Genomic DNA, 27794 nt, shown 5'->3' with positions numbered 1-27794 from the left:
ATTAGTGAGTGAAATGGGGCATATTACTCCCCCCAGCAGAAGAGCCTTGCCTATTTCTTGCATTAAATCCACAGCATTGTGGCAAGTTCACCAACAATACACTCTCTGTACTCCCATGAGTACCATGGACAACCCCACCCCCACTCCACCGGCCAGCACAATTTGACTTCACCCACCTCACCTTTAACTGCATAAACAAATTTCTCAGCAGTTCCTTAGAGAGTCCTATAAGATAGTAGAGTGGCCAATCCACCCCTTTCTAATAATGACTAATCCTTCCAACAAAGTATTTATCTTTAAAAAGAGTCTTCCTGATATAATTTCAATGTGGCCAAAAATCAAATGACCTTCCCAAAAGTTAGTGTAACCAGGAGCATTCAGCTTCACCAAGGCCAAGGTATGTAATTGTAATTAAATTTCGATGAAATAAACAAACATTTTCATCCATCCATCCATCCATTCATTCAGTGCCTGTGATGTGCCAAATGCTATCGAATATATCAAAAACTAATAGGATGGGGTGAGCGAGAACAATAAAGGATGATGCCTGAGGCTGGGCGCAGTGGCTCATGCCAGTAATCCCAGCACTTGTGGATCACGAGGTCAGGAATTCAAGACCAGCCTGGCTAACACAGTGAAACTCCACTGCTAATAAAAATACAAAAAAATTAGCCAGACATGGTGGCGGGCGCCTGTAGTCCCAGCTACTCGAGAGGCTGAGGCAGGAGAATGGTGTGGACTTGCAGGCACACCATTAGGGAAGGTCACCTCTTTGGAGGCGGAGTTTGCAGTGAGCCAAGATCGTACCACTGCACTCCAGCCTGGGTGACAGAGCGAGACTCCACCTCACAAAAAAAAAAAAAAAAAAAAAAAAGATGATGCCTAAGTTTTTGGCTTATGCATAAATGGTAGAAGCTACCACAGTAGAAAAAGAATACAGGTAAATAAGCAGGTTTTGTCAGGGAACATAATGAATTTCATTCATTATTCTTTAATATATTGAGCTGGGGGTACCTGAGGGATAACTGGTAGAAAGGTCTAGCAGGCAAATTAGAAATGAATGTGAAACCCTACAGAGCACTCTGAGCTTCGGATGTAGCCCTGGAGTGATCAACCTGTAAGTGACGGTTGAAACCATGCAAAATAGATGAGCTTACCTAGGAAAGAGGGCAGGTTGAGAAGAAAGTCAAGGACAGAATCCTAGGGAGAACGCTAACTTATAATGCGCATACTGAGGAAGGAAAGCCTATGAAAGATACTCCAAAAGGTACATGGAAACCAGGGACATGTGCAACAGATGTCAAGAGAGAGACAGAGAGACTCAAGGAAAACATGAGAAGTGCCAGATGCAACAAAGGCCCAGAAAAACGAAGACTGAAAAAGGCCCACTGGATCTGGCCACTAGGAGATCACTGGTGACCTAATTAAGAATAGTTTTATCGAAGTGGTGAAGGCAGATTATATCAAATTTAACATGAATTAAAAGTGGGAGGCTGGGCACAGTGGCTCACGCTTGTAATCCCAGAACTTTGGGAGGCCAATGCGGGCGGATCACCTGAGGTCAGGAGCTCCAGACCAGCCTGGCCAACACATTTTTAGTCTCTACTAAAAATACAAAAATTAGCTGGGCGTGGTGGTCCGCACTTGTAGTCCCAGCTACTCAGGAGGCTGAGGCAGGAAAATCGCTTGAAGCAGGGAGGCAGAGGTTGCAGTGAGCTGAGATCACGCCATTGCACTCCAGCCAGGGCAACAGAGCGAGATGCTGTCTCAAAAAAAGCAGTGAGAAAGTGGACACAATAAGGGCAAAACTATTTGGGGAAGGAGGTGAAAAAGAAGGGAGAAGAAAGACTGGATGATAACTAGAGGGGGTTTGTGTCTTATAAGGTATACCTTCTCAGTTAACCCAATGATCAGAGTTAAGGCTTCCTAAACGGTACAGATAGCTCAGAGACACCCTCCACCCCTTCCATGGAAAGTCTCTCTGAACTAACACTTCCATACTCTATGTTTAGCAAAAGTTACGTAGAAGTTGGGCAGACAGCTTAAAGAGTTTCCTGCTTCCTTAGTTGTTCATCAACAACAAAGTCTCTCTACCCCACCATCCCCTCCCCTGAAATTGCTACCTCTTCCATAGGATTAATGAATGGAAAAAAATAGCCTAGTGGCAGGGCCAAAGAGGTGACCTTCCCTAATACATCTGAGGCCTTAAGTTTCTCCATACATATGGTCCCAGTTTTTGCCATTTCCCTCCTTTCTACTCAGAAAGTAACCTGAGTTTCTTCCCTGAGTTTCAGGTTTAGGATTCCAGGGACAAGTCTTCACCTCCATCTAATGAAGCTTAGCAGCCCCAATGAGGTGCACACTCAAGCCAAACAAGATCCTGTTTTCTGGCTCCAAATGTTCTCCATCTTGTGTAACTTCCAGGAAGCCTCCTAATTTATAACCAAATCATGATTCCTCCCGTCCTCTTCATCATAAATTACCCAAACTTCCTGTAAGCTGTCAAGGTTAGACTGTGAGGTACAAACAAAAATGAGAAGTAGGAACTTGCCCACTCTTCCTTCTCTTTGATTAGCCCCATGCCCCTGCCACCACCTATACCCACCCTTACATCACCTTCTAATTGTACAAAGTCCCTCTGCCAAGGCCTATATATTCTAGTTCTAGTCCTAGTCATACTTCCAGTTCCTTGCATGTGGGGCCCTAAGTCAGGAATCAAGAAGGAATTTGCTTAAACTAATTCACATAAAGGAGAGTCCTTCAACTGTCCAAATAGAGATTCCAAAAGTAATCACAAATTAGTCAAAGTTCAAGCAAAGGCACCAAACAAATAACTTTATAAAATCCAGGCAAATCAGATGAGAACACATCCTGAGAAAAATTTTTTTTTTTTTTTGAGACGGAGTCTCACTCTGTCGCAAGGATGGAGTGCAGTGGCATAATCTCGGCTCACAGCAAGCTCCACCTCCCTGCTTCAAGCAATTCTCCTGCCTCAGCCTCCCGAGTAGCTGGGACTATAGGCCCCCATGCCCAGCTAATTTTTGTATTTTTAGTAAAGACAGGGTTTCACCATGCTGGCCACGATGGTCTCGATCTCTTGACCTCGTGATCCACCCACCTCAGCCTACCAAAGTGCTGGGATTACAGGTGTGAGCCACTGCGCCCGGACATAATTAATTAATTAATTAATTCAGGCAACATTCTGGAATATGGTAAAAGGGATTATGACAAACACAGAGAAGATGAAGAAGAAACATCACAAATTAATGAGGGAATTTGATATTTCCCTCCAGACAGGGTTTCTGAACTCATTCCTAACACACTTCTTTCTTAAGGAACTCAGTGACTATTCAACACATACATTGGGCACCTACAGGTACAAGATTCCTTGAGACGTACAAAGACGGGAAGGAAGCATACGCCCTTAAGAGTTTACAGTCTACTGTATATTGTGTATATATATGACACAAACACAAATAATCACAACATGAGGTACAAAGTGAAAAGTCAAGGGAGATATACAGCCAACGTGTCAAAGATAAAACAGGAAGATAAGCTGGAGTCCAGAAGAGGGAAGTGACAGAGAAAATTATAGGGTCAATCAATGTAGTCTAGTGAATAGTACATAGTCTCTGGAGTCGCACAAAAGGGAATTCAAATCCTGACTCTGCCTCTAGCTTCTCACAGGGCCTAGGTATGCTGCTTTACTGTTGTGAGCCTCTGTTTGTCACATATAACATTGAGGTAATAGACCTATACTTCATGGAATTACAGAGTCAATGAGTCACACATTTTTGAAATTGAATATAGTATCTGGCACAGAATAAGGCCAGGTAAAATGGAGGTGACCACCCACACACAGAGACTTAATGCTCTCTTTCCTCCCCGCACAGGGCTGTCTGGGTCTGACTCATGAATAGGCAGACAGCCAAGCACCGGCTGTTTGCTCACCAATTGTGACTAGTTAGTTCAGTTGTTTGCCCAGGTTTAATGGGACTATGATCAGGAGGTACAGGAAGAAGACTCAAAGTGTATCTATGTCACGTGCATGTCTAGTTGCACAGAATCTTCTGCTAGAAGGTGCAGCATTAGAATACAGGTAAAGTTACAGATTATACCACATTCAGCAAGATACTGGCCATGTCATTCTTTTGGACATAGCAGGTGCTAAATGTTTGGCAACTTGACATGATGTGAATCTAACTGAATTACCATAAGATTTGTCTAAATGATCCATGTTTCAATAAGTGAACACAGAAGGAAAATGACATCCAAGGCTAACACCTGATTGGAGGGACAGCCGAGGAATATCTACCTCTAGTCATGATGGAATAACGGGGACTCAATTTATTCTCCTTCCCTAAACAACTGAAAAACCACATAAAATAACGGTTTTCAGACACTGGACAACAGGCAGCACAGGGCAGTAATCCTTGAGATATGTGGGAAAAAAACGCAGTGAGCCCTACTACTGCCCCACTTAACTCCCTTGAGAGTTTCCAGGCCATAGGGTAGGGCAGAGAAACCTGAAAGAGTTCAACAATCTCAGTTGAAAAAAACAGAGTTGGAAATTTGGAGAGGTCCAGGTGGCTAGAATTTGCAGAGCAAATTAATTGAAAAGGAGAGAGCTGCAAAGAGCAAAACCAACAAACACCTGCAGATGGACCCCTTTGAGTTTTGGGCTAAGTACTGATGTGTGCATGCCTGTGAGGAAACTAGCAAGGGTGGGAAAACAATGGTCACAAAGAAGTGGGTGGCACAACCCCTAGAACTCACTCAGAGCCAGAAATAGTTCATGCTCTGATATGGTTTGGCTGTGTCCCCACCCAAATCTCAACTTGAATTATATCTCCCAGAATTCCCATGTGTTGTGGGAGGGACCTGGGGGGGGCGGTAATTGAATCACGGGTGCTGGTCTTTCCCATGCTATTCTCATGATAGTGAATAATTCTCACAAGATTTGATGGGTTTATCAAGGGTTCCCACTTTTGCTTCTTCCTCATTTTCTCTTGCTGCCACCATGTAAGATGTGCCTTTCACCTCCTGCCATGATTCTGAGGCCTCCCCAGCCATGTGGAACTATAAGTCCAATCAAACCTCTTTTTCTTCCCAGTTTTGAGTATGTCTTTATCAGCAGTGTGAAAACAGACTAATACATGCTCCCACCAGCCAAGGCAGGAAAGTCTTCTAATACACAGGGCACTGTGTATCTTCAGAAGGGTTTTGCCTCCAAGTGGGACCAGCTTAGTTATCTTAGCTATTCTGGACTCAGCCTAACAAAGCTTAAAAGTAAGCCATGAAAGGATCAAACCAATTCCAAGTAACTGAACTGTTCCTGAGAACAAAGCCCAAAAGTATTTTTAAAAATACAAATAGTTCCAGCACCCAGTAAGGTAAAACTACGACTGGCTTTCAATAAAAAATTAACAGGCATGCAAAATAAAGCCCAGAAAGATATGAGCCAAAACTAGGAGAATAATCAACAGAAACAGATCAAGAAATGACAGAGATGACAGAATAGACAAGGATGTTAAATCTCTATTATAAATATACTCCATGTGTTCAAGAGAGAAGAAGGCATGAGCATGATGAAGAGAGAAAAGCCGTAAGGAAGATTTGAAGTGACTAGGCACAGTGGCTTGTGCCTGTAACCCCAGCACTTTGGGAGGCCAAGGTAGGAGGATCTCTTGATTCCAGGAGTTTGAGACTAGCCTGGGCAACAAAGGATTACCCCCTCCTCTCTACAAAAAAAAATTTTTTTTAATTATCTGGGTGTGGTGGCATGCACCTGTAATCTCAGCTACTCAGGAGACTGAAGTGGGAGGACTGCTTGAGCCCAGGAGGTTGAGGCTGCAACGAGCTACGACAGTGGCACTGCACTCCAGCCTGGGTGGCAGAGCAAGACCCTGTCTCAAAAAAAATAAAGATTCAAATATTCAAATTGAACTTCTAGAGAGAAAAATACCAATATCTGAAATAAAAAGTACACAGGATAGGATTAACTGCAGATTAGACAATGCAGAAGAAAAAATAATTTGCAAAAGAAATTATCCAAAATTATATACTGAGAATAAAAGACTTAAAAAAAATTAAAAAAAAAAAAAAAGAAAAAGAACAGAACATCAGTGAACTGTGGGACATAACAAGCAGCCTAATAGAACAGGAGTAATGGCTGGAGAGAGGTAGCAAGGCACAGAAACAATACTGAGAAAAGCATGCCCCAAATTTTCCAAATTATATGAAAATTATACACAAACAGATACAAGAAGCTCATCAAACCCCAAGAAGAAGAAGAAACACAAAAAGAAAACACAAGGTACATCATAATTGAAATGTTAAAAAAAAATAGAGATAAAGAAAGTCCTAAAAGTAGCCATGTGCCAGGGAAAATTAGACACATGGCAGACAAAGGAGCAAAGAATTACAACAGATTCAGTGTCAGGAATGATGCAAGCCAGGAGGCAATGGAGGCTCTATTCCATCACTAATGCTTTTTGTGCACTGGAATAATATTTAGGAAGGCCTAGTGTTGAGGACAAGGTGCGAACTCTGTGGCCTTAAAACATCTGCAAGTACAGTATCCTCTGAAAACTGAAAATGGATAAAAACCCTTTCTAGGCCGGGCGCGGTGGCTCACGCCTGAAATCCCAGCACTTTGGGAGGCCGAGGCGGGCGGATCATGAGGTCAGGAGATCGAGACCATCCTGGCTAACACAGTGAAACCCCATCTCTACTAAAAATACAAAAAATTAGCCGGGCGTGGTGGTGGCGCCTGTAGTCCCAGCTGCTCTGGAGGCTGAGGCAGGGGAATGGTGGTAACCTGGGAGGCGGAGCTTGCAGTGAGCCAAGATCGCGCCACTCACTCCGGCCTGGGCGACAGAGCCAGACTCCGTGTCAAAAAACAAAACAAAACAAAACAAAACCCTTTCTTAGGCTCACATCTAAAAAGGGCATTTACCGACGTTTTATACCTATGTCCTCAGAACATTACAGACGATAGTTCCAGTCTTATAGCAATAATCACTTAACACACTAGAAAACAGACAGGAAAAGCTATCAGAAGATTCAACCCATATCAGAATAAAATCAAAGTAGAAATAAAAAATAAGGAGTTAATCTACCAATGTCAGGCTTGAGTTTGTCTCTCTCAATTCAAGGGTAGACATTTGTTGGTTAATGTGTCTGACTGCCCTCTACAAATTCAGATAAAATTTATTTTTCACACCAGGTGCAGTGGTTCATGCCTGTAATCCCAGTGCTTTGGGAGGCTGAGGCGGAGGGATCACTCAAGGTCAGGAGTTTGAAACCACCTGGGCAACACAGCGAGACCCTGTCTCTACAATAAACAAAAAGAAAATCAGCCAGGTGTGGTGGTGTACACCTGTAGTCCTGGCTACTCGGGAAACTGAGACAGGAGAAATCACTTAAGCCAAGGAGTTCAAGGTTACAATAAGCTATGATTGTGTCACTGCACTCCAACCCAGGTGACAGAGTGAGATCTTGTCTCCAAATATATATATTTTATGTATATATTGTGTGTGTGTGTGTATATATATATATAAAATTTTTTTTCAGAATGGAAGAATTCTCCTAAGGAGTAAGTGAAAGATAGTTACTCAGTTCTTAGCTACGCAATCCAGCCCAGGACAGCAAAATATCTTCCTCATTAAGCACCCTGGGCTTGCACCACATTCTTCTGAGTCCAGCCTGGGTCTCTACACATCCTGGAGGAGGCATTAAGGTGGGAGCTTTCCTGGGAGTCTACAGTTAATAGTTTTGTGGTTCCCCCCTCCCCCACTAAACTATAAACTAAACTGTAAATAAACTCCCAGGAAGGCTGGGACCCCACGCTTCCTTTATAATCTGAGATTAACATACACTCCAAAAAAAAAAAAAAAAAAAAAACCCAGTGTAGGTGCCCCAGAGGGAATCTCTTCCCCAAAATACTAGTTGCCTGAACCAGTGGTTTCTCAACTGGGAACAATTTTGTGCCACCTCCCCCATTTGGCAATGTCTAGAGGCATTTTTGATTGTCACAACTTGGGGGTAAGGTGCTACTGGTATCTAATGGGTAGAGCAACGGATGTCAACTAAACATCCCACAATGCACAGGACAACCCCATGCAACAAAGAATCACTTGATCCAAAGTCAGGGGTGCTGCAGCTAAAAGCCCTGGCCTAAGTGAATAAACGATGGGCTGCCGAGATGTCAGCTGATCTACCTTAGTTGTTCATGTGGTGCAAAATTCCCCCAAACCACTGGAAAGCCTTTTTGTTCAATCAGCATGTCCCCAAACCAACATTCTGATTCTCTCATCTCTAACTCAGATTTATACTCCCTCAGAGAGGGGCTTGGGAATTAAGGTATCTGGTTTTTCATCCCAGCTCTGCCCCTAGCTGTGATTCTGGACATTTAACAAAAGCTTTCTGGGCCCATTTCCCCCTCAGTAAAATAGACTGGAAAAGATTAAAAGTTCTTTCAGCTGTAAACTTCTATTTTAAATGCTAGGTTTGGCCTTATCTATTTCTAATAATCCAAAGAGAAAGGGGCAAGGACCCAATCTTGTTGTGAGTATGCACACACACCCTCCGAAGGGCTGTAGCTCTTATACCTTGGAAACCAAACTGGACCAAAGGAGCTCAGAGAAGCCAGGAGCTTAGACAAGAGGGACTTGCCTATAAGGCTCTATAGACACTGGCTGAGAGGCCAGCCCAGAGCCTTGGGTTTAAAATATGCAAGTCCTGACTAGTCCCTGTCTTGCCTTCCCTAGGTCAATCTTTTAAATCAACTATTAAAAGGTGGAATAGGAGGAACAGAGCCTTACTATTCAAAGTATGGTCCATTAAGGGCAGCACTGGCAGCACCTGGGAGCTTGTTAGAAATGAGGAATTTCAGCCCTCATCCCAGATCTACTGAATCAGAATCTGCATTGTAGTAAGGTTCCCCAGGTGATTCATATGCATGTTAAAGTTTGGGAAGTCCTGGTTAGGGCATGCTGTCCTTCTAGTCCCTGCTATGTCACATCTTCATTTTGGTAAAGGTGGCTTTTAAGACTGTCCACAATTCTCATCCGCCAATCCCATCTCCTTGCAGTTTATACACACACACACACACACACACACACACACACACACACACTCTCTCACACTCCCCTCCCCACCCCAGTTCAGAACCTTCAAACCCACACCAAGAGTGACGGGGGTAGGTTACTTCCTTTTTGCGTCTCTCTTAGGTCCATACAAGGTCAGAAAGAGGCAAGGTTTGAAGCACAAGCTAAATTACAGTCCTTCCAAGTGAGTGATTCAGCCCATCCCTGCCATTCAAAGGCTCCCCAGGAGGAGGGATGGAAAACGGGGTGGTGAACACAAAAGTACAAACTCTGATGGAAAGAGATTCATCATTTGCATCTGAACAGAGAACAACAACGGTCCAAAGTTTCGTTTCTAACATTTTTTGTTTTTGTTTCTGTTTTTTGCTGCTGCTGTCTTATGTAACATAAAGATTCTTGGAGGCATGGGCAAAAGGGCAAAGCACACACAGAGATAACAAAAACACAGCAAGAGTTCTCCTAGCAGAGTGCTGGGGGGCAGCAGCTGGAACAAAACCAAGACCTGGATGAAGCATAGCATAACAAAGAACTGGAAAAGAAGACAGGACGTGGGGAGAAGGGGGGCTGAACTCTGTCACACAGTCAGTGCACTGAAGGAGACTAGGCTGCTGCTCACCCCACACTCCCTCCCCTGCACAGGTCACTCACCCCTCTCACCCCACCCGCTGTCACAAGCAGCAGATGGCCCAGCCCCAGGCAGCTGGGCAGAGGACAGCAATCTGCACATGCTTGCCTGCTCCTCCCCCAGGGCTGGAGATGAGGAGGAGCAGGGCAAAGTCAACGCCCATCCCTGGTGGAAGCAATTCTTGCAAGCGTACCCTGGGGGTGGGGATGGCAACATCACCCAATGCTTTGCCACAATGAGACACACTTCAAAAACAACTCAGCATTATCCAAGGCTCTCCAACACCCACACACAGCTCAGAAAAAGAGAGCCTTAGGCAGGGTAAGGGTGGAGAGGGTCAGAGAACAGTTCCCAGAGTGCACTGGGGTATGCTGACCCTGGTTAGTGGGGGACATTCATTCCTTCAACATTTGCTGTGTATATACCACATCCCAGGCGCTGCACCAGTAATGAGGGATACAGTGGTGATGGCAGACAGTCTCTGCCCTCAAGAAGCTCAGATAAGGTCAGGAAGAACAAGGAAACAGACAGTAATACAGTGGGGTAAGTGCTGAGCACAGGGTGTAATGGCAGCACCAAGGAGAGGCGCCTACACAAGTATGGGGCAAGCGGTAGTCTAAGCTGATACCTGGCTTTAGGAAGGTATTAGCCGGACAGAGCAGAAAGAGGTGGGTACAGGGAGTGTGGGGCATTCCAAGGAGAAGAAACATCAAAAAGCTGGGAGGCAAAAGAGAACTGGGAACTGCAAGCTTTCTGTCCCAGCCTTTGCCAACCTTGGTCACCTACACCAGGGACAGACTCCTGGGTTTGTCATGGAATCCTAACACATTACTGTCTAAAGGAAGTCTGGGATCATCTTATAAAGTCCAATCTACCCATTTTAGGAGGGGAAAACTGAGGCCTATCAAAGGATCATGACTTCTTCAGAGAATGGCTGAACCAGAACCCCATTCTCCTAACTCACCAAAGTTCCCTCATATATCTCGCAATCAGAATCTGACCACTGACTGAGTGCTTTTGGACACAGTGGCAGCCCCAGGACTGTTCTCCACTAGGCTAGGTCTGTTCTGAGAACCCAAGAAATGGCTCTCATCCAGGCCTCTGCCAGATTAGAGGTCCAGCAGCACTAGTCTCCAGGAGCTCCAACGAGGCAGGAACAGCTCATAAGAAAAAAAGAGTGGCTACCTGCCTCTTCTGGAAAGGAGGCAGAAAGCACACACAGCAGTACCGGGGATAGGCTCTGTGAGTGTGTGCTGGCAACAATGGGTTCCCCCTGGAAATGAAGAGTTGTTCTTAGAGCTGAAGGAAATTATCAGCCAACACAGAAACAGGAGGCGAGTCTGAGGTACTGCCAAACCAGGCAGGCTTAATTAAGGCTCTCCCACCCTCTTCCCCAGGAAGCCCGTCCCCACCCCTGGCTGGTCACACTACCTTAGCTGTGAGAAGCACTCATTTCAGGGAAGCTGAAGGCCTTCCTCTTGGTCTCACCTCAGGAGGTAAGCCATCAGCCAGGGTCTGAGCCACTGGAATTTCAGGGCTTAGCTGCCCTTACCGTCACCTCCATCTATGCCTTCAACAGCAACAGTACTTGCTCTATTGCGGTCCTCCAGCCTGCCGCCCACTCCAGGCAGCAGGAGTGTGTGCAGAGTGGAAGAAAGCACTCATTAGCTTTGAGTGTAACCCTCCACAGAATCTAAATAGAAGGCACAGTTATTCAACTGCTAAGGCACAATTCTTCCTCTTCTCATAGTAAAACAAAGATGCATGTCAACACCCACTAGCTGACTAGAAACTCTGCAGAAAGAGACTAAGAGGCACTGGGGTTAAACCAACTTACTAAATTCATCTCAGTCCCTGTCAATCCTCAGTTCTATGACCCTGAAGCACAGGTGTGATGAAAACATCCTAATAATCAGAAATCTTTCCTGTCCAAAATGCCCTCAGATGCTGTCCCTGACCACATGCTCAAGTGCAATCCCCAAAGGCTGGCCCTGGCCTTCAGAGCCAATGCCAGCCCAGGGCCCTAGACACGGATATGAAGGGCAAGAAAGTGGCCTGCCAGAAAAAGTTTACTCTGGGGCTGAAAAGCCATGTTTGGTCTCGTACAACAAAGGGGTTATAAAGGGAACCCTGTGTTCTAAACTCCTTCACATCTGCCACAAGGAACCTCTGGGTGGAGGTGAATATGAGTGTGTGTGTGGTGTGCCTTGGTTGGAGTGGGGGCAGAGGAGATGACTTCCTTCTCTTCCACCCAAACAACAACCCTTTAGAATATGTCCTCCTGAAAGGCAAATAAGTACAGTTCTGATTTCCAAACCTCACTGTTTGAGAGAACTTCTTGTTTTCTCTGCTTTTTAAAACAGATGAATGCTCCCCTAGGGGAAAAGCAGCTGTAAATATAGAAGAGGGTGGAAAAAGAATCCTGCTATGAGTTCCAGAGGAACTATTGTACTATTGTAAAAGGCCTTCTCAAAAGAAGCAATACACCCTATTCCAAAAAGAAAACACACGACTTCATCCAAAGTCCTTCTCTAAAGTGTGCCTTTGGCCAGATGACTCCACAGCTGCTTCCTCCTCTACCTGACACTAAGGCCTTCACATATAAAGTGAGTTAGCAATTTTCTTCCTGGGAGCCTTAGAAAGAACTAGTCCACAACTCAGTACACTGCTACTGAGTGTCCTCCATCATCATCAACATTATCATCATCATCATCATCATCAAAGGACTTAATTTATTACCAAACTACTGCCGACATTTAAATAAACTTAAGCCATTATCTTTTTAGGCAAACTGAGGCCACAGTATTTACTAGTTGAGAATAGAATGCGAAGAGGGTATAAATCTGAAAAAGGCGGCCTGGCTTCTATACTTATTACTTTTCAAAAGCAACAGCATTTTTCAAAGGCTCAGGATTCTGTGAAATCTCAAATTGGCTTGTTATATCCCTTCATCCCAACAGTAGTGGGGATGCCACCCCAAAATCCATTTACCAAAAATAAAAGATATAAAGACATGTTTTGCATAAAGTTTGCGAGAAAAAAATTCCAGCTGCTTCTATTTTCATACAAGCTACGATCACATGAGTTTTGCCTTTGCAACCACACTTCCTATCTAGAATTCCAGTAAATTTAGATGTGCCTCATAAATCTAAACTATGTAACAGGGAATTTAGCTGGCTGAAACCGTCCTAGCCCACAGATGTTACCAACCTGTTTCACAGTCCCAGGTGGATCTAAGAAATGAAAGGGAGATGGAGGGGAAAAGCGAGCATGATGCTTAAAGCCCTACCAAGTCAGAAGTGGAGGATACTGCTTTTAATTTCATGCAAGATGCTATTATTCAAAGCAAAAATGCAACATAAGCCTATAAACCACATCAGTGACATGACAAAAGAAAATGTTTGTATTTGCAAAATACATTCAAATCCCCAAACTCCCCAGAAAAATCAATACAAATGCCAGTAATACAAATAAATCAAATCCTCAGTCTGACAGGTCTGCTTACCATTGCTCCCAAGAGTTCATCCCCTGAAGCTATAAGCTTCACTGTGGCCAGGCACCTTTCACACCCTCCTTCTGGGGTGATTCACCATGCAGAGAACCTGGATCAAACAGAGGCATCTGGCCTCACCATCATTCCCCAAGAACCGTAGTTAGTCAACTTCTAGGATAAGCACATTTTCCACATGAACCAGAGTTTCATGAGAATCCCATGATAATACAAACTCTTGGGAGACAAGACTGACCCTTCCTGACCTTTCCAGTTTCTCTCAGGTCTTGGTTACCACAGTCCTAAAACTGGATGGTCCCCAGCCTCCAGCCCCTGCTGTGCTCCAGGCCACCTAAAATACGACTGGGAACCACACTCCCAAAGTACTATCAGGCCGCCTTCCACCTCCAACGGTTCACATTTGTTTATTCTATGTATCATCATTTCCTGACAATCTTCTATACACAGCTTTAAAATGCAAAGAAGGCACAATCCCCAGCCTACCAAGAACTTCAATGGAATTGAGGAGGCTGCAAACCCAGACAGCAAACAATCAAGACACACAATAAGGCAAGCATATCTACTTCAGTATTCTATATGGGTGCAATAAAATGCTAACCAGTGAGATATGAATGAATAGAACATAAGGAAGAATAAGCTGCAGCTATTTGTGAGTTACGAACAAAATAATGAAAAAATTGGAAAAAAGGAAATTAATCTGAACTAAGATAATCAAAGAGGGCCTTAAAAAGGAAAGAAAGGAGATCTGACCTGAAAACTTTGAGGGCTGAGTAAGTATGAGGATGGAAAGACGGAACATTCCTTCTGGGGCAGGAATGTTGAAGCAAGCATGCTAGATGGGGGGTGGCAGGATAAGGTCGGGGAGAGAGGCCAAGGATCAGGGAAGAACAGAAAATAAACTCCATTCAGAAATCTGTCAGGGCAAGAGACAGTTCTTGCTGGTTTTCTTAGCATCCGTCACATAGCAGACTCTGGCTACTCCACAAAGTATTGAGCATTCAACTGAATATTTAAGGTAAGGCTAGTTTGCACAGCCATGAAAAACAGGCAGAGAAATTCTGCCTTGGGTAAGTAGTGGGAAGTCAACAAATATTCTTGAGCAGGAAACCTGACCTAGTCCAGTTTAACAAGCATTTCCCAAAGGCCTCCTACATTTGAGGACCAAGAATACCCTCAAGGAGCACCTCTACCATGGGAAGGGATAGCAATGCTACCTCCCATACACATAGGGCTTTTTTCTCTTACCTAGTCTCACCGGAGAGGAGAACCGTGTTCTACGGGGGTGAACCTGGCAAGAGAGACTAAAACAGCCTAGAAGGCCAGCGGATGACAAGGTCTGGCTAGAGTGGTGGAGATAGGAACCTGTGAAAGAAAGAACTGGCAGGGCGGGTCACTGACTAGATTGGAGAAGTTCAAAAGAGGGGAGTTTTGGATGAGAGCAGGAAGACTCAGGTTTTGATTTCCAGATGGTGTCATTATCTTTAGGCAATGCTTTGGCTCAGTGAACACCAAATGCTAGGGTCAGTCAGTTCAGCCATTCTGCCTATTTCTGAGAACGGGGGTTACACATTCCGTCCTTCCCATCTGCCCAGTGTTTTGTTGTTGTTGTTGTTTTATGTTGTTTTGTTTTAATGCTAGTTGTGATTTCCTGTAATTCTCATTTGCAAGGGGGTAAGGGGGGGATCAATGAGATGATACAGAAAAGAGGAGCTGACAATTCTTTTGTCCATCATATCATGACAAATACATCTCAACAGTCTGCACTAAAGTTTTACTGGCAGCTCTTATTCTGGGAAGAGAAAAGGGGAAGGAAGCATTAGTTTTAAAACCCAGAAGGGAAGTGTTCTCCTTACACAATGAGTTTTCCCCTTCTAGGCAACCCTCCCCAGCTGCATTTACTGAGGGAGGAGGGATGAGACAGAGAAGTGTCAGCCCTGAGAGCAACAAGAGGGCCAGTTTGGCTCCCAGAAATGCAGCCCCTCCCTCTGAAGCCTGACCCCTCCACCTGCCACTCTGCCATCCCTGACATCCTAGACCAGGGAGAGAAGCAGCAGGGTAATAGCAGTGTGAACAGTGGTGCTCTCTGGAAGGCTTGCCATTAACCTGTATTTCCTAATCTTTCTTCCAAAAACAAGTATAAATTATAATTTCTTAAAGCTTTTTAAAAAACAAGCTACTATGGGGAACAAATTTGAGATGTGCACCTTTACAAAGGAAATTTAGCCCTCTTTCCTAACCATTAAACAGCATAAGGGGGAAAAAGCCCAGAATGAAGAACAAATTGTTGTTGGTTATAACACCTTGGTGGATTCTCTGCCATATTCTAAACAAGTACTTCCCTCCCACCTGTGACAGAGTCTGACCACCCTAGAACAGTCATGCTGTGTACCCTTTCCACACAGGGGCCTCAGAAAACTAAAAGGATGTGACCTGAGAATACCTGTTTTTGCAAGCATTTCCCAGTGCCCTGTGTTAGGCTTCCTGGGGATGGCAAACATTCTTTTATAAGCCTGTGACTTGGCTATGTCAATGGGGACAAGGATATTTTATCACCCTGCAGGACTTCACTCTGTAAATGTCATGGTCATAATCCTACTCCAGGAACATGAAACCTCAGGATAATCACAGAATCATTATCATTAACTGGCATTTGAGTGCTTATTCACTGTGCACAGATATAAGCATTTTACATCTAATATCTTATTTAATTCTTGCAACAACCTTACAAGGTAGGTACTGTTATCTCCATTTTTAGGCAAAACAAAACAAAACAAAAAACAGAAGCAGGACACTAAATAACCTATCCAAGCTTACACAGATAGAAAGTGATGAGACCAAGATATCAAACTAAGCAGTCTGACCCAAAAGCATGCAATCTTGGTAGAGCTGAAATTTATTCCACATTATATAACACAATTCATTTTAAATGTTAAAATTATCCTAGATGTATTATGGACTAGGAGGCATCAGTATAAAGAGATGGGAAGTTCTGAAGATTGTTCCCCTGCAGCTTGCAGCTATGCACCCTCTTGAGGTGGGGTGGGACTTGGACTTGAGCAAGCAGCAGAAAGCCAGTTGAACATGCACATGTGAGAGCTGATTTTGAAAGTCTAAGGTAGGCCAGGTGATGCTACAGCATACTTTTGAGTGACACTGCCTTGGGGCATTCTAGGAGACTTCTGAAGCCGCTGCAAGCTTTGGGGACACAGGTCACTAGATGATGGTTAAGTCCCCTGAATTGCTAAGGAAACAGATCATCACTTTAAGTCACAGGCACCTCATGTTAAGAAAGCTGCTGACAGAATTGAGTGGAGTAAAACAAGAATTCCGAAACATGAACTCTCAAGAGTCCTCTTTACAGACATGCATTTAAGATTGCCTTTTCCATGATGAGCAGGTGTGCTTGCCCCCAGTTCTCCACAACTGAAACAACCTGGCTAGAAGTTGCCTCAAAAAATGAGCTTGGTTTTTCTGCAAAATAACTGCCAAAGATGGATACATTGCATATTAATGCTCAAATTAATATATTCTTAATAAAAACTTAGAAAAGGGTTGAGAGGGGAAGAGGTTTTTTTCTTTTTTTTCCATATGTATTCTTCAAGAGTCCAAACACAAAGCATGCTGCCTGGGTCTTTGCACTTGTTTAGAAATTGAATAAACATGATTCACTTTAAGGTTTTTCCTCTGCGTTTTAGTCAGAGTCAATAAGTGTCCATCTACATATGTGAGCTCACCAATTTGGTCCTTCCTCCTTGGCTTAAATTATCTGTTTCAATTGTATTACTCTCCAAGAAAGATGGCTCCAAGCTCAGAAAAGGTTTCAGTAATTTAATTAAGTTGTGCAGAAATGCTGATGCTTTCTGAGGCACCAGCCTGACCTTTCTCTGCTCCTTGCTGGTCTCTGAGGGTAGGTCCTGGCTGCTGCCTTCCCTTGGGGAGACCACCTCTACTCCCTGACTTCCACAAGATCTTTACAGTGGCCAGTGTTTGGCCAAACATTCAGACTGCCTAGCTCTGCTACTTACTGCTGTGCTATCCTCGGCAAGTTTTTTTTTTATCCTCTTTTACCTACAAAGTGGGTACACAAGCAATCTACTTCGAAGTTGCTATAAAGATTAAATAAGCTAACATGTAGAAAGCACTTAGAGCAGTGCCTGGCAAATAGAAGGCATTCAATATATGTTAACTTTTATTATCAGCCTGCCTAGTAATACTGAAGAAAGTTTTACATAAATCGAGAGCTTAATACCTTTAGAAGCAGTCTCAATTCATTACCACTATATTCAAACCTCTCAACAACCATGCAAATGAGACAAGACAATGTTTATGACACTTCCTACGAGAAGGAAAAGGAACTGGCTCAACTGCCAACTGTGGGAGCTGTTTGCCCATCCTCCCTCATTTAGGTCAGAGACCTGCCTCCATCATTTTCACATACCACCCCCAACACACACACACACTAGCAGGTGCTCAATAAATCCATGGTGAATTGCACTGACTTTAGGGTTGGTTGTGCTGTAAACACAGCAACCCCAGCCTCATGGCAAGAAGCTGGCAAACCAGAATCATCATTCCTGGGCATTCCTGGCCAACCTGAACAGAAACAAGAGGGCTGCCTTTCCCAGTCCCAGCTCCAACTCATCCCTGAGAGGAAAAGGAGTATCTGCAAGAGAGGGGCAGCCAGAGGTCATTCAGAGAGAAACAGCAGAAGTGCCCCTGAACAACCTCTGAGGTAGCAAGGCATTAGGATAACATAATGGGCATTATCCAGACCCTCCCCCTGGGCCAAATGGGAATCCATGGAAGTGGTGTTTCAAAGGCAGATAATGTTGCCTTCGCTGACTGAAATGGTAGCTGCCTTTCAGTAGCGTACAGGCCAGTCTATAAATACCAGGGATTAAAAGGCTTCCTGTGGGGGCCCAACGGCCATCTACCTAAATACAGAGGCTATCTGGTCCTGCAGGCACTCTGGTCCATCCCTCGCCCTTCAGGGAAGAAGTGTTATCATCCAACATTACACCCCCTCCAAGGGACCCCCAACCTCTCTTTCACTTCAGCTTGTTTTTGCTAACCAACCCCTCCTTTCCACACCCTCACCAGGGCCATTCGCTCCCACCTGGCCCTACCCTCCTCTCTCCAGGCATTTGTTCTCTGCCTCCCTCACCACCTCATCCCCCACCCAACTTTCTAATCCACATATGCTTTACCTGCCATAAAATAACCACAGGCAGAACTGAGCTCAGTGGCTCATGCTTGTAATCCCAGCACTTTGGGAGGCCAAGGCTGGCAGATCACTTGACTCCAGGAATTCAAGACCAGCCTGGGCAACATAGCAAAACCCCATCTCTTAAAAAAATACAAAAATTAGCTGGGTGTGGTGGTGCGTGCCTGTAGTCCCAGCTACTGGGGTTGAGGGCTGAGGTAGGGAGGCAGAGGCTGCAGTGAGCCCACATAGACCCACTGCACTCCAGCCTGGGAAACAGAGTGATACCCTGTCTCCAAAAAACACACACACATACACACACACACACACAGGCTTTGGAATCACTCCAACCTTGGTTCTAGTTCCAATACAGTAAATTACAGTACTTAATGTTTCAGAGCTTGGTTTCCCGATTTATCCAGTGAAGATCAGCCTAGTGAGTTAAAGCACTGAGCACACTGCCTGGCATAGGGCACACATTCAATACTTTCTGCCTTGTCCTACTCCCCAGGGGGATTTTTCTTCTTTCTTTTCTAGGACACTCTCATATAGACACTCTTTCTAGGTATAATACCTGCTAAATACAGATGTCTTAACCCAAAGGAATGACTCAAATGTTGCATAATTTCATCACCAGCAGTATCTCTGTAGGAAGCACACAGCCTCATCATCAACACAGCCCCATCAGCAACCTTCAAATTCTACTAGAGAGAAGGCTGGTCACTTTGTACTTTGCCACCACAAATGACACATGTGCTGAGAGAAAGTGATCAGAAGGGATGGGAAAACAGAGTTAAGAGTCACTTTAGGGCCGAGCACGGTGGCTCACGCCTATAATCCCAGCACTTTGGGAGGCAGAGGTGGGTGGATCACCTGAGGTCAGGAGTTCCAGACCAGCCTGGTCAACGTGGTGAAACACCGTCTCTACTAAAAATACAAAAATCAGCTGGGTGTGGTGGCAGGTGCCTGTAATCCCAGCTATGCAGGAGCTGAGGCAGACCAATCGCTTGAATCCAGGAGGCAGAGGTTGCAGTGAGCCAAGATTGCGCCACGGCCCTCCAGACTGGGTGACAGAGTGAGACTCTGTCTAAAAAAAAAAATAAAAATAAAAAAAAAGTCAAGAGCAAGGGATAAATAAAGTCTCTGTAAGGTAAGAGCAGCACTTCCATATGAGACTAAGACCCCCCAAAAAAGAGTCCCATAATCCCACATTCACATGTAAAAAAATTAAAATTAATTCCAACAGCAAGAACATCTGCCACTTTTACTACAAATACCATCTGGTTAATTTCTGATGAGGTGCAGGCACAACTTTACATAGACCAAGGACTGCCTACAGTATGTCCCTAAAAGGTAGCAGTATCCTAATGACAGCTCCAAGGCAGTGTGCCATGCCTCTCTCCCTGGTGTCCTGAAGCTGCTCCTGCAAATTCATGATTAGCCCTGAAATAAATCCAGAGCTTCATTCTTTTCTAAATACCGCTTCCAAAACTTTTAGTCATCACTCTTGAAATCAGAATTAATTCAAGCAAGACTATCTTAAAAAACCAGATAAATACTAGAGCAACATAATAAAAGTCCTGAACAACCTGTGTTTTATAGGGACTTCTACCATGGTAGTGGGAGGATTTCTTTTCCAATGAAGATTCTTATTTTGCAATAAGTTAACAGGGTCCCTTCCATAAGGTCTTTAACATCCTCTAGGATCCACCTGTTGCCAAGCCAAAGGGAGTCGGAGCAGAGTCATCTAAAGAAGTGTGATAGGTCAGTTGCAGTGGCTCATGACTGTAATCCCAGCACTCTGGGAGTCCAAAGCAGGAGGATCACTTGAGGCCAGGGGTTCAAGACCAACCTGGGGAACATAGCAAGACAAAAAAAAAAAAATATATATATATATATATATATATATTTTTTTTTTTTTTTAAATTAGCCGGGTGTGGTGGTGCTTGCCTGTAATCTGAGCTGCTGAGGAGGCTGAGCTGGGAAGATAAGCACTTAAGTCCAGGAGTTCGAAGCTACAGTGAGCTATGATCAAGCCACTGCACTCCAATCTGGGCAACAGAACAAGACCCTACCTCAAAAAAAAAAAAAAAAAAAAAAAGTCTGGTGACTTAGTTGGTATTAAGCATGAAAAAATGGGTGCTTCATAGGTAGGCCCCTTCATACTTTTCAGATCCTGATGGGGAATTATTAAATGTAAATCTAATACCCATAGCAAGAAGATATTCAAAGAATATCTACAATGAAAAATGAAAAGTGAACTATGGGGGTTTGCCAGCCACTACTAAATGCATATTTGGAAAAGTGAATATTTGAAACACATGCACACCCAAAAATGATCACACAAAAAAGATAGCACATGCCATCTTCCAATCCACTGTGCAAATTGAGATTTGGTAAAATTTGACACTGCATTGTCTGTATTTTTCACTAATTGGCATTTCATGAACCCTGTGCAGCAGGAAGAGAGCAGGGCACATGTGGGAAGGTCTGATAAGCAGAAAACAGAAAGGGCAAGGATAAGAAGTGTACTGTAAAAACCCAAGGTGGGAAGGTGAGAAGCCGGGTGCTTAATCAGTTCTGGCCCCACGACTGAGTTTGAGGAGGAGAATCTCGCACTCTCTGGAAACCGTACTGGGCAGAAATCACTCAGGGCTTTTTTTCCCCCTCTCAAAATGCAAATATGCAGAAGAGGAGCCCACAGAGAAGCTCAAAACCAATTTCCCACCAAGAATGGCTTCAACTCAACCATTCAGTCCCACCAACAGGCAGATTGTTCCAGGAGCAGGTAGAACACCATGGGGAGCGCTAAAGTGGTATAAGGAAAAAGGCCTTCCTTACGGAAGCAAAGACGTCCTCACACAGGCCACCCAGGTTTAAAGCAGGAGAGGATGAGCAGACTCGGGTGGTGTGGCTGTGCGTGTGGACTCCAGCAGCAGGGACGGTTTCACAGAGAAGGCCAGACCTGAATTTTCTAGATGTGACAGAGTTCAGAGAACTGAGACCACGAAGGGAGTGGTAAAGAGTGTGCCATCTACAAGACCAGGAGGCAGAAAGGAGAGGGGAAACAAGCCTCTCCCTTTGATCACTCTGGATGTGGTCCATCTGCCCTGGAAAGTGGGAAAAGGATGTGGTCCTAAGCTGGCTTCTCTCACTCACTCAGCCCCACAGTGACCCTTGCTAACCCCCTCTGTCCAGACCCGCCATGTTCTGCTGAGTTTCACCTCCACAGGCCTGGCCAGTGCTTCCTGTCTGCACATCCGCGAGGCCTCCGTGGTTTGCTGCCACCCACTCTGACAGGGCTGCACTGAAACATGAAGGAGACCATGTAGGCGTCAGTCCCGTTTCTGCTGCTAACCCAACATCTAGCCTTAGGACAAGTCATCCACTACTCTGTGCCTCATTTTCTGTAACTTTAAAGTAGATAAAACTGCCTCCTCTCTTCAAGCATAGTTGTGAGGATAAAAGCTGATAACAGCTAATATTTACTGGGCACTTACTACGTGCCAGACACTGAGTTAACCGCTTAACCGTCTAGAATCATTTAATCCTCAAAAACCCCCATGGGATAGACACTACTCTTAACTCCCAATTTCAGTTAAAGAAGCTGGAGCTTAAAGTTAAGAGAGTTACCCAGAGCCACATAGCTAGACAGAACATCTAACACTACAAAAGGGTCAGCCACTAATTAATACTTCCCCAATCTACCATTTGAGTATCTCTTAGCTGTCAGGCACATACACATCTTTTTAAATATCCCATTTCATTTGATTTTCATAAAATTCTACAAGGGAGTACTTTTAAAAGTAATTTTAATAAAGTATTCAAGTTATATATGCCAACAGTAAAAAATTCAAATGAAACAAAAAGTTTAAGAAGTTAAAGTCCCCTTTATCCTTTACCATTCACATGCAGAATTCCCCACACCAGGCAATCATCAATACTTTGGTAGCCACCCGTCTATAAATTGGTAGTGTTAGTATCATTTCCATCCTACAAATGATAAAACTAAGTATCGGCCAGGCACGGTGACTCACGCCTGTGATTCCAGCACTTTGGAAGGCCAAGGTGGGCAGATCACCTGAGGTCAGGAGATCGAGACCAGCCTGAACAACATGGAGAAACTCTGTCTCTACTAAAAATACAAAAAATTAGCCGGGTGTGGTGCCGCATGCCTGTAATCCCAGCTATTTGGGAGGCTGAGGTAGGAGAATCACTTGAACCTGGGAGGCGGAGGTTGCGGTGAGCCAAGATCGGGCCATTGCACTCCAGCCTGGGCAACAAGAGTGAAACTCTGTCTCAGAAAAAAACAACTAAGTATCAAAGAGGTTAAATTTGCTCAAGGTCATATAGCTGATATGTGGCAGAACTGACACTGAAGCAGGGTCACTCTGATTCCATGGATACTTTCTGAGAACTGTGTCATTAGGCAATGTTGTTGTATGGATATCACAGAGTGAACTCACATAAACCTAAATGGCATAGCCTACTATACACCTCAGCTACATGGCATGGCCTAGGCTACAAACCTGTACAGCAGATACGTTACTGAATACTGTAGGCAACTCTAACATGATGGTAATTGTGTCTCTAAACATACTTAAACATAGAAAAAATACAATATGGTATAAAAGATAAAAAATGGTACATCTGTATAGAGCACTTACCATGGATGGGGCTTGCAGGACTGAAAATTGCCCTGGGTAAGTGAGTGAACGAAGACTGAGTGTGAGGGCCTAGGACATTACTATATACTACTGTAGACTTTATAAACACTGTACACTTAGGCTACACTATATTTGTAAAAATTTTTTCTTCCATAAACTAATCTTAGCTTACTGTGACTTTTTTACTTTATAAACTTTTTAATTATTTTAAACTTTTTGACTCATTTGTAATAACACTTAGGTTAAGACATACAGCTGTGACAAAATATTTTCTTTTTTTATATCCTTATCTATAAGCTATTTTCTATTTAAAAAAATTTTTTTTTGTTAAAAAAACGAAGACACAAACACACACATTAGCCTAGGCCTACAAAGGGTAAGGATCATCTATATCACTGTCTTCCATCTCCGCATCTTACTCCACCAGTAGGTCTTCAAGGGCAGTAACAGAACTGTTATCTCCTATAACAATGCCTCCTGGAAAACCTGCCTGAGGCTGTTTTACAGTTAACTGTTTTTTGGGTTTTTTTTTTTCCTAAGTAGAAGGAGTATAGTCTATATTGACGACAAAAAACATAGTATAGTAAATACAAAAACCAGAAACACAGTTATTATCATCGAGTATTATGTACTATACTAATTGTATGTGCTAGACTCTAATATGACTGGCCATGCTGTAGATTTATTTACACCAGCATCACCACAAACAGGTGAGTAATGCATTGTGCTATGACCTTACCATGGCTACAATGTCACTAGGTGATAGAAATTTTTCAGTTCCATTATAATCTTATGGAGCCACCATCATATATGCAGCAAAATGTCATTACACCACACATGACTGTATGCACATGTTTACATTTTTGTTCCATTAGTACACAAAAACATGTTGACCTTAGGGTACCTGTGCCAAGATGGGGATGGAGGAACCAAAAACGGGCTATTGCTATCATGTTGCTGGTTGCTGTTCCTTGGCAGGTTAATCAAGCCTGCAATCCTAGGAGGTTTCCCATCTCTCAACATGTGCTATCATACCAGTGTCTGATTTAGCATTTGAATTCTAGCTGACTTAACATCACTACTACATATAAGTACAGTTGCTGCCAAATGCATACCGGTTGCCAAAGGTCTTATCTTTCCCATTTGTACAATGGGACTACAATCTTCCTGACAGTATGTGATGTCTTACATGAAAGCAGTTTGGCCAGGTGCTGTGGCTCATGCCTGTAATCCCAACACTTTGAGAGGCCAAGGTGGGCGGATCACTTCTGGTCAGGAGTTCAAGACCAGCCTGACCAACATGGTGAAACCTCATCTCTTCTAAAAACACAAAAATTAGCCAGGCGTGGTGGCAGGTGCCTGTAATCCCAGCTACTCAGGAGGCTGAGGCAGGAGATTCACTTGAACCTGGGAGGCAGAGGTTGTGGTGAATCGAGATCGCACTACTGCACTCCAGCCTATGCAACAGAGACTCCATCTCAAAAAAAGAAAAGAAAGCAGTTTGTAAAGTGAAGAAATCTTTACTGCTATCAATATGGATGTTCAGTCTGCACAGTAAACATGGAGAAACATAAACCATCCTCAAGGGGGTTGAAATCTATGAGGAGAAGAGACTAACCAAAACACTAGGCCAGGGGTGGTAGCTCATGCCTGTAATCCCAGCACTTTGGGAGGCTGAGGCAGGCAGATCACTTGAATCTGGAAGTTCAAGACAAGCCTGGGCAACATGGCAAAACCCCATCTCTACAAAAAAATACAAAAAAATTAGCCGGGCATGGTGATGCATGCCTGTAGTCCCAGCTATTCAGAAGGCTGAGGTGGGAGGATCGCTTAAGCCCGGGAGGTCAAGGCTGCAGTGAGCCGCGATGGTACCACTACACTCTAGCCTGGGCAACAGAACAAGATCCTGTTTCAAAAAAAAAAAAAAAAAAAGCCAAAAAACACTAGAGAACAATTCAAAAGTATATAATTAAGTGTTAAACTTTTGTGCTGCAAAGAATTCCTGTGGTGAGATAATCAGTATATGGGAAAGAGCATCTGATAAATACTTGATCAATTAATGAGGTCAGATGTGTTGCTTGAAAAACACCTCATCTGCTACTTTAACATTAGACTCCTAATACCTTCACTATTCACAGAAAGTGACACCAACACCAAAACCCCGAAGTCTATTCATTCTACCATTGCTCACGTATAACCCAAGAAAAAAGCATGTCAGCATTTGTACAGAGCACCCTTCTTTCAACGACGTGCTTTTAAAAAAGCATGGACAGACCTTCAAAGGAGATGACCCACACAATTATGTAATTCCAGAAGCAGTAGAACTGCCCCCCCAAAAAGAGTTCAATTGTGGAGAACAAAGACAAAAGTCTTCCTCGCAACGACTTCCTTGCCTGCAACCTGACACACTGGATACTAAATATATTTCTCTCCAAACTACAGAGGCAAAGGTGTAAGTTGGCTTTCAAGAATGAATGATGCCTCCCGAGGCTTTTAAAAGAACAGAATTCTAGAAACAAAGACCTGCTACCTAAAAATTAGCAGGGATGACTTTCTGGTCTTCAGCCCTGTAACAAGAGGGCCCTATAGTTTGTTTTTGACTGGCCTTGCTAAAACATTCTGGAGAACCTCCAATACCCTCTCTCTCCTTCACCTCCCACTGCCACGGATCCTGAGCTGTCTTCTTTTCCTGCCACCAGACAAGGTGAACATGGTGAATGTTAACAGCTTTTTAACACCCTGTTTATATTTGTTTTTCACTCAAACCAGGCCTTCCTCCAAATGACTCTATTTTTAGAATTCATCAATAATACCACTCTTTCATTCCTTTTCATCAAGGTTCATAACCTCAAAGTCACCCTGCCCTCCTATACTTGTTATTTTAATCCCCTACACCTGATCAATCATTTATTAATCATCCAATTAATCCAGGAGGGAGTACAAGGAAGTGGATGAGACAGTCACCGACCTCAGGGAACTTCCAACGTCAGCTTGGAACCAGGGCCTACACAGAGATGGCCACCCAAAGAGGTAAAATATATGGGGAGGGCGTATGTTTACTGGGAACTAGGTCCTTTACTGCCCCCAGCAGGTTGTAAAGCCACAGATATATCAGGAAAAGAGATCTCACAAATCCACATTTCTATCTAAAATTGAGGCTTGAGGGAGATGGAAGAAGAAAAAAGATTCCCTAAGGAATTCATGCCACTGATCCTCTCTATTCCCTTCTCCCAGTTTCTCATAGTTGAACCCACATCTCCTTTTTTCTTTTAATTAAAAATAGGATAAGTCAAGGACTGAAAACATTCCCAGATTAAAAACTAGTTGATTAAATAAAGCAAGAAACAGGAATCCTCAAAGCACACCAAACTCCTAGACCTAGCTCACTGCAGAGAAACACAATTCATTTCTTTAATAGGGAGCCTGGGGGAACTCTCTAACAATACTTTTCAAGTTTTTCCCTTCCAGGATGACTGTGGTTTGGACCACAGAAGTAACTGACAAATCCCAAACAGTCAAGCTGAAGGTCTACTGTACACAAAAGACTCCTCCAACACTACTCTCAAATTAAAAACCTCATGAGTATTCCCGCAGTATGCTAACTCCACGCCAGCAAGTACTATGTCCATTTTGTTCTTTGTTCACAACTGTATACCTAGTGCCTAGAACAGGCATCCACTAATTATTTGCCAGACAACTAGACTTACTTCCCTTTGGTTTCTGCAGCAACCACCTACCAGCCTCCCACCAGCCTGACATCATAGCCTAACCAGATTATCAGCTCACAAATTATTATGACTTGAGGGTACATGTAAAGGAAAGATGGATCAATGAATTCTTATGAAACTCAGAGCCTGTTTTTCTTGCTATTCTGCTGTGTAACAAGCAAAATCCCCACAGGACAGAAACAAGGATGTAGACGGTCTTCCCATGGCAGAGTTTCTACCTGGAGGCAGATGGAGGATTGATAAAGGGGTGGACCAGATAACATACCACTGGTTAATTTCCTAGCAATGCCTCAAGCATGCCAACTGAAACAGCAGCACCCACACTAAACACAAGACTCTGTTCACTGGTTTTCTGGGATGGGGAAAGCCAGTATATATGACCTGCTTCCTTCGTGCCTGGTTAGAGACATACAGTTATAGATGTGTGGTCACGCTGCATTTAGGTGGGTAGCTGATTCCACATACCATAAGTCCAAGGAAGTTGAGACACAGCTCTGAAGGGTTTGGTCGGTTAATGGGGTGTGGGGGCAGGATCGGTTCTCCCAGACAGAGAACACACCCATTGGCCTGGGGTCAGGTGGGTTTTTTTTTTTTTTTTTTTTTTTTGAGACAGGGTCTCAACTGTGTCACCAGGCTGGAGTACAGCAGCACCATCATAGCTCATTGCAGCCTTGACTTCCCAAGCTCAAGTGATCCCCCAACTCCAGCTTCCGAAGTAGCTGGGACTACAGGTGTGTGCCACCATGCCCAGCTAATTTTTAACTTTTTTTTTTTTTCTCTGTAGAGATGTGGACTCTCACTACGTTGCCTAGGCTAGTCTTGAACCGGTCTTGAGCAATTGTCCCACCTCAGCCTCCCAAAGTGCTGGGATTACAGGTGTGAGCCACCGTACCGGGCCAGGTGGCATTTTTGAATGGCAAAGATACACAGCACAGAAATTTAAAAGTTAA

At 43.9% G+C, this 27794-nt stretch overlaps 1 protein-coding gene across 2 annotated transcripts in view; it reads right to left on the bottom strand.

Moving 5' to 3' along the window:
- Positions 1–27794, bottom strand: part of SUSD6 (sushi domain containing 6) — a 104019-nt gene that overhangs the window by 68050 nt on the left and 8175 nt on the right. The window contains exon 1 of one of the 2 annotated variants that reach the window (XM_065548960.1): positions 14492–14588. The exons of the other annotated variant lie outside the window; for it this stretch is intronic. The gene's annotated coding sequence lies outside the window, so the exon portion shown is untranslated. Of the gene's footprint in view, positions 1–14491; positions 14589–27794 lie in introns of those variants that run through there. 2 annotated transcript variants of the gene reach the window in all.

The sequence above is a fragment of the Macaca fascicularis genome, chromosome 7 (assembly GCF_037993035.2).
Source record: "Macaca fascicularis isolate 582-1 chromosome 7, T2T-MFA8v1.1".
NCBI lineage: Eukaryota > Metazoa > Chordata > Mammalia > Primates > Cercopithecidae > Macaca > Macaca fascicularis.
The sequence above is the reverse complement of the archived record's forward strand: the minus strand, read 5'-3'. Positions and strand labels throughout refer to the sequence as shown.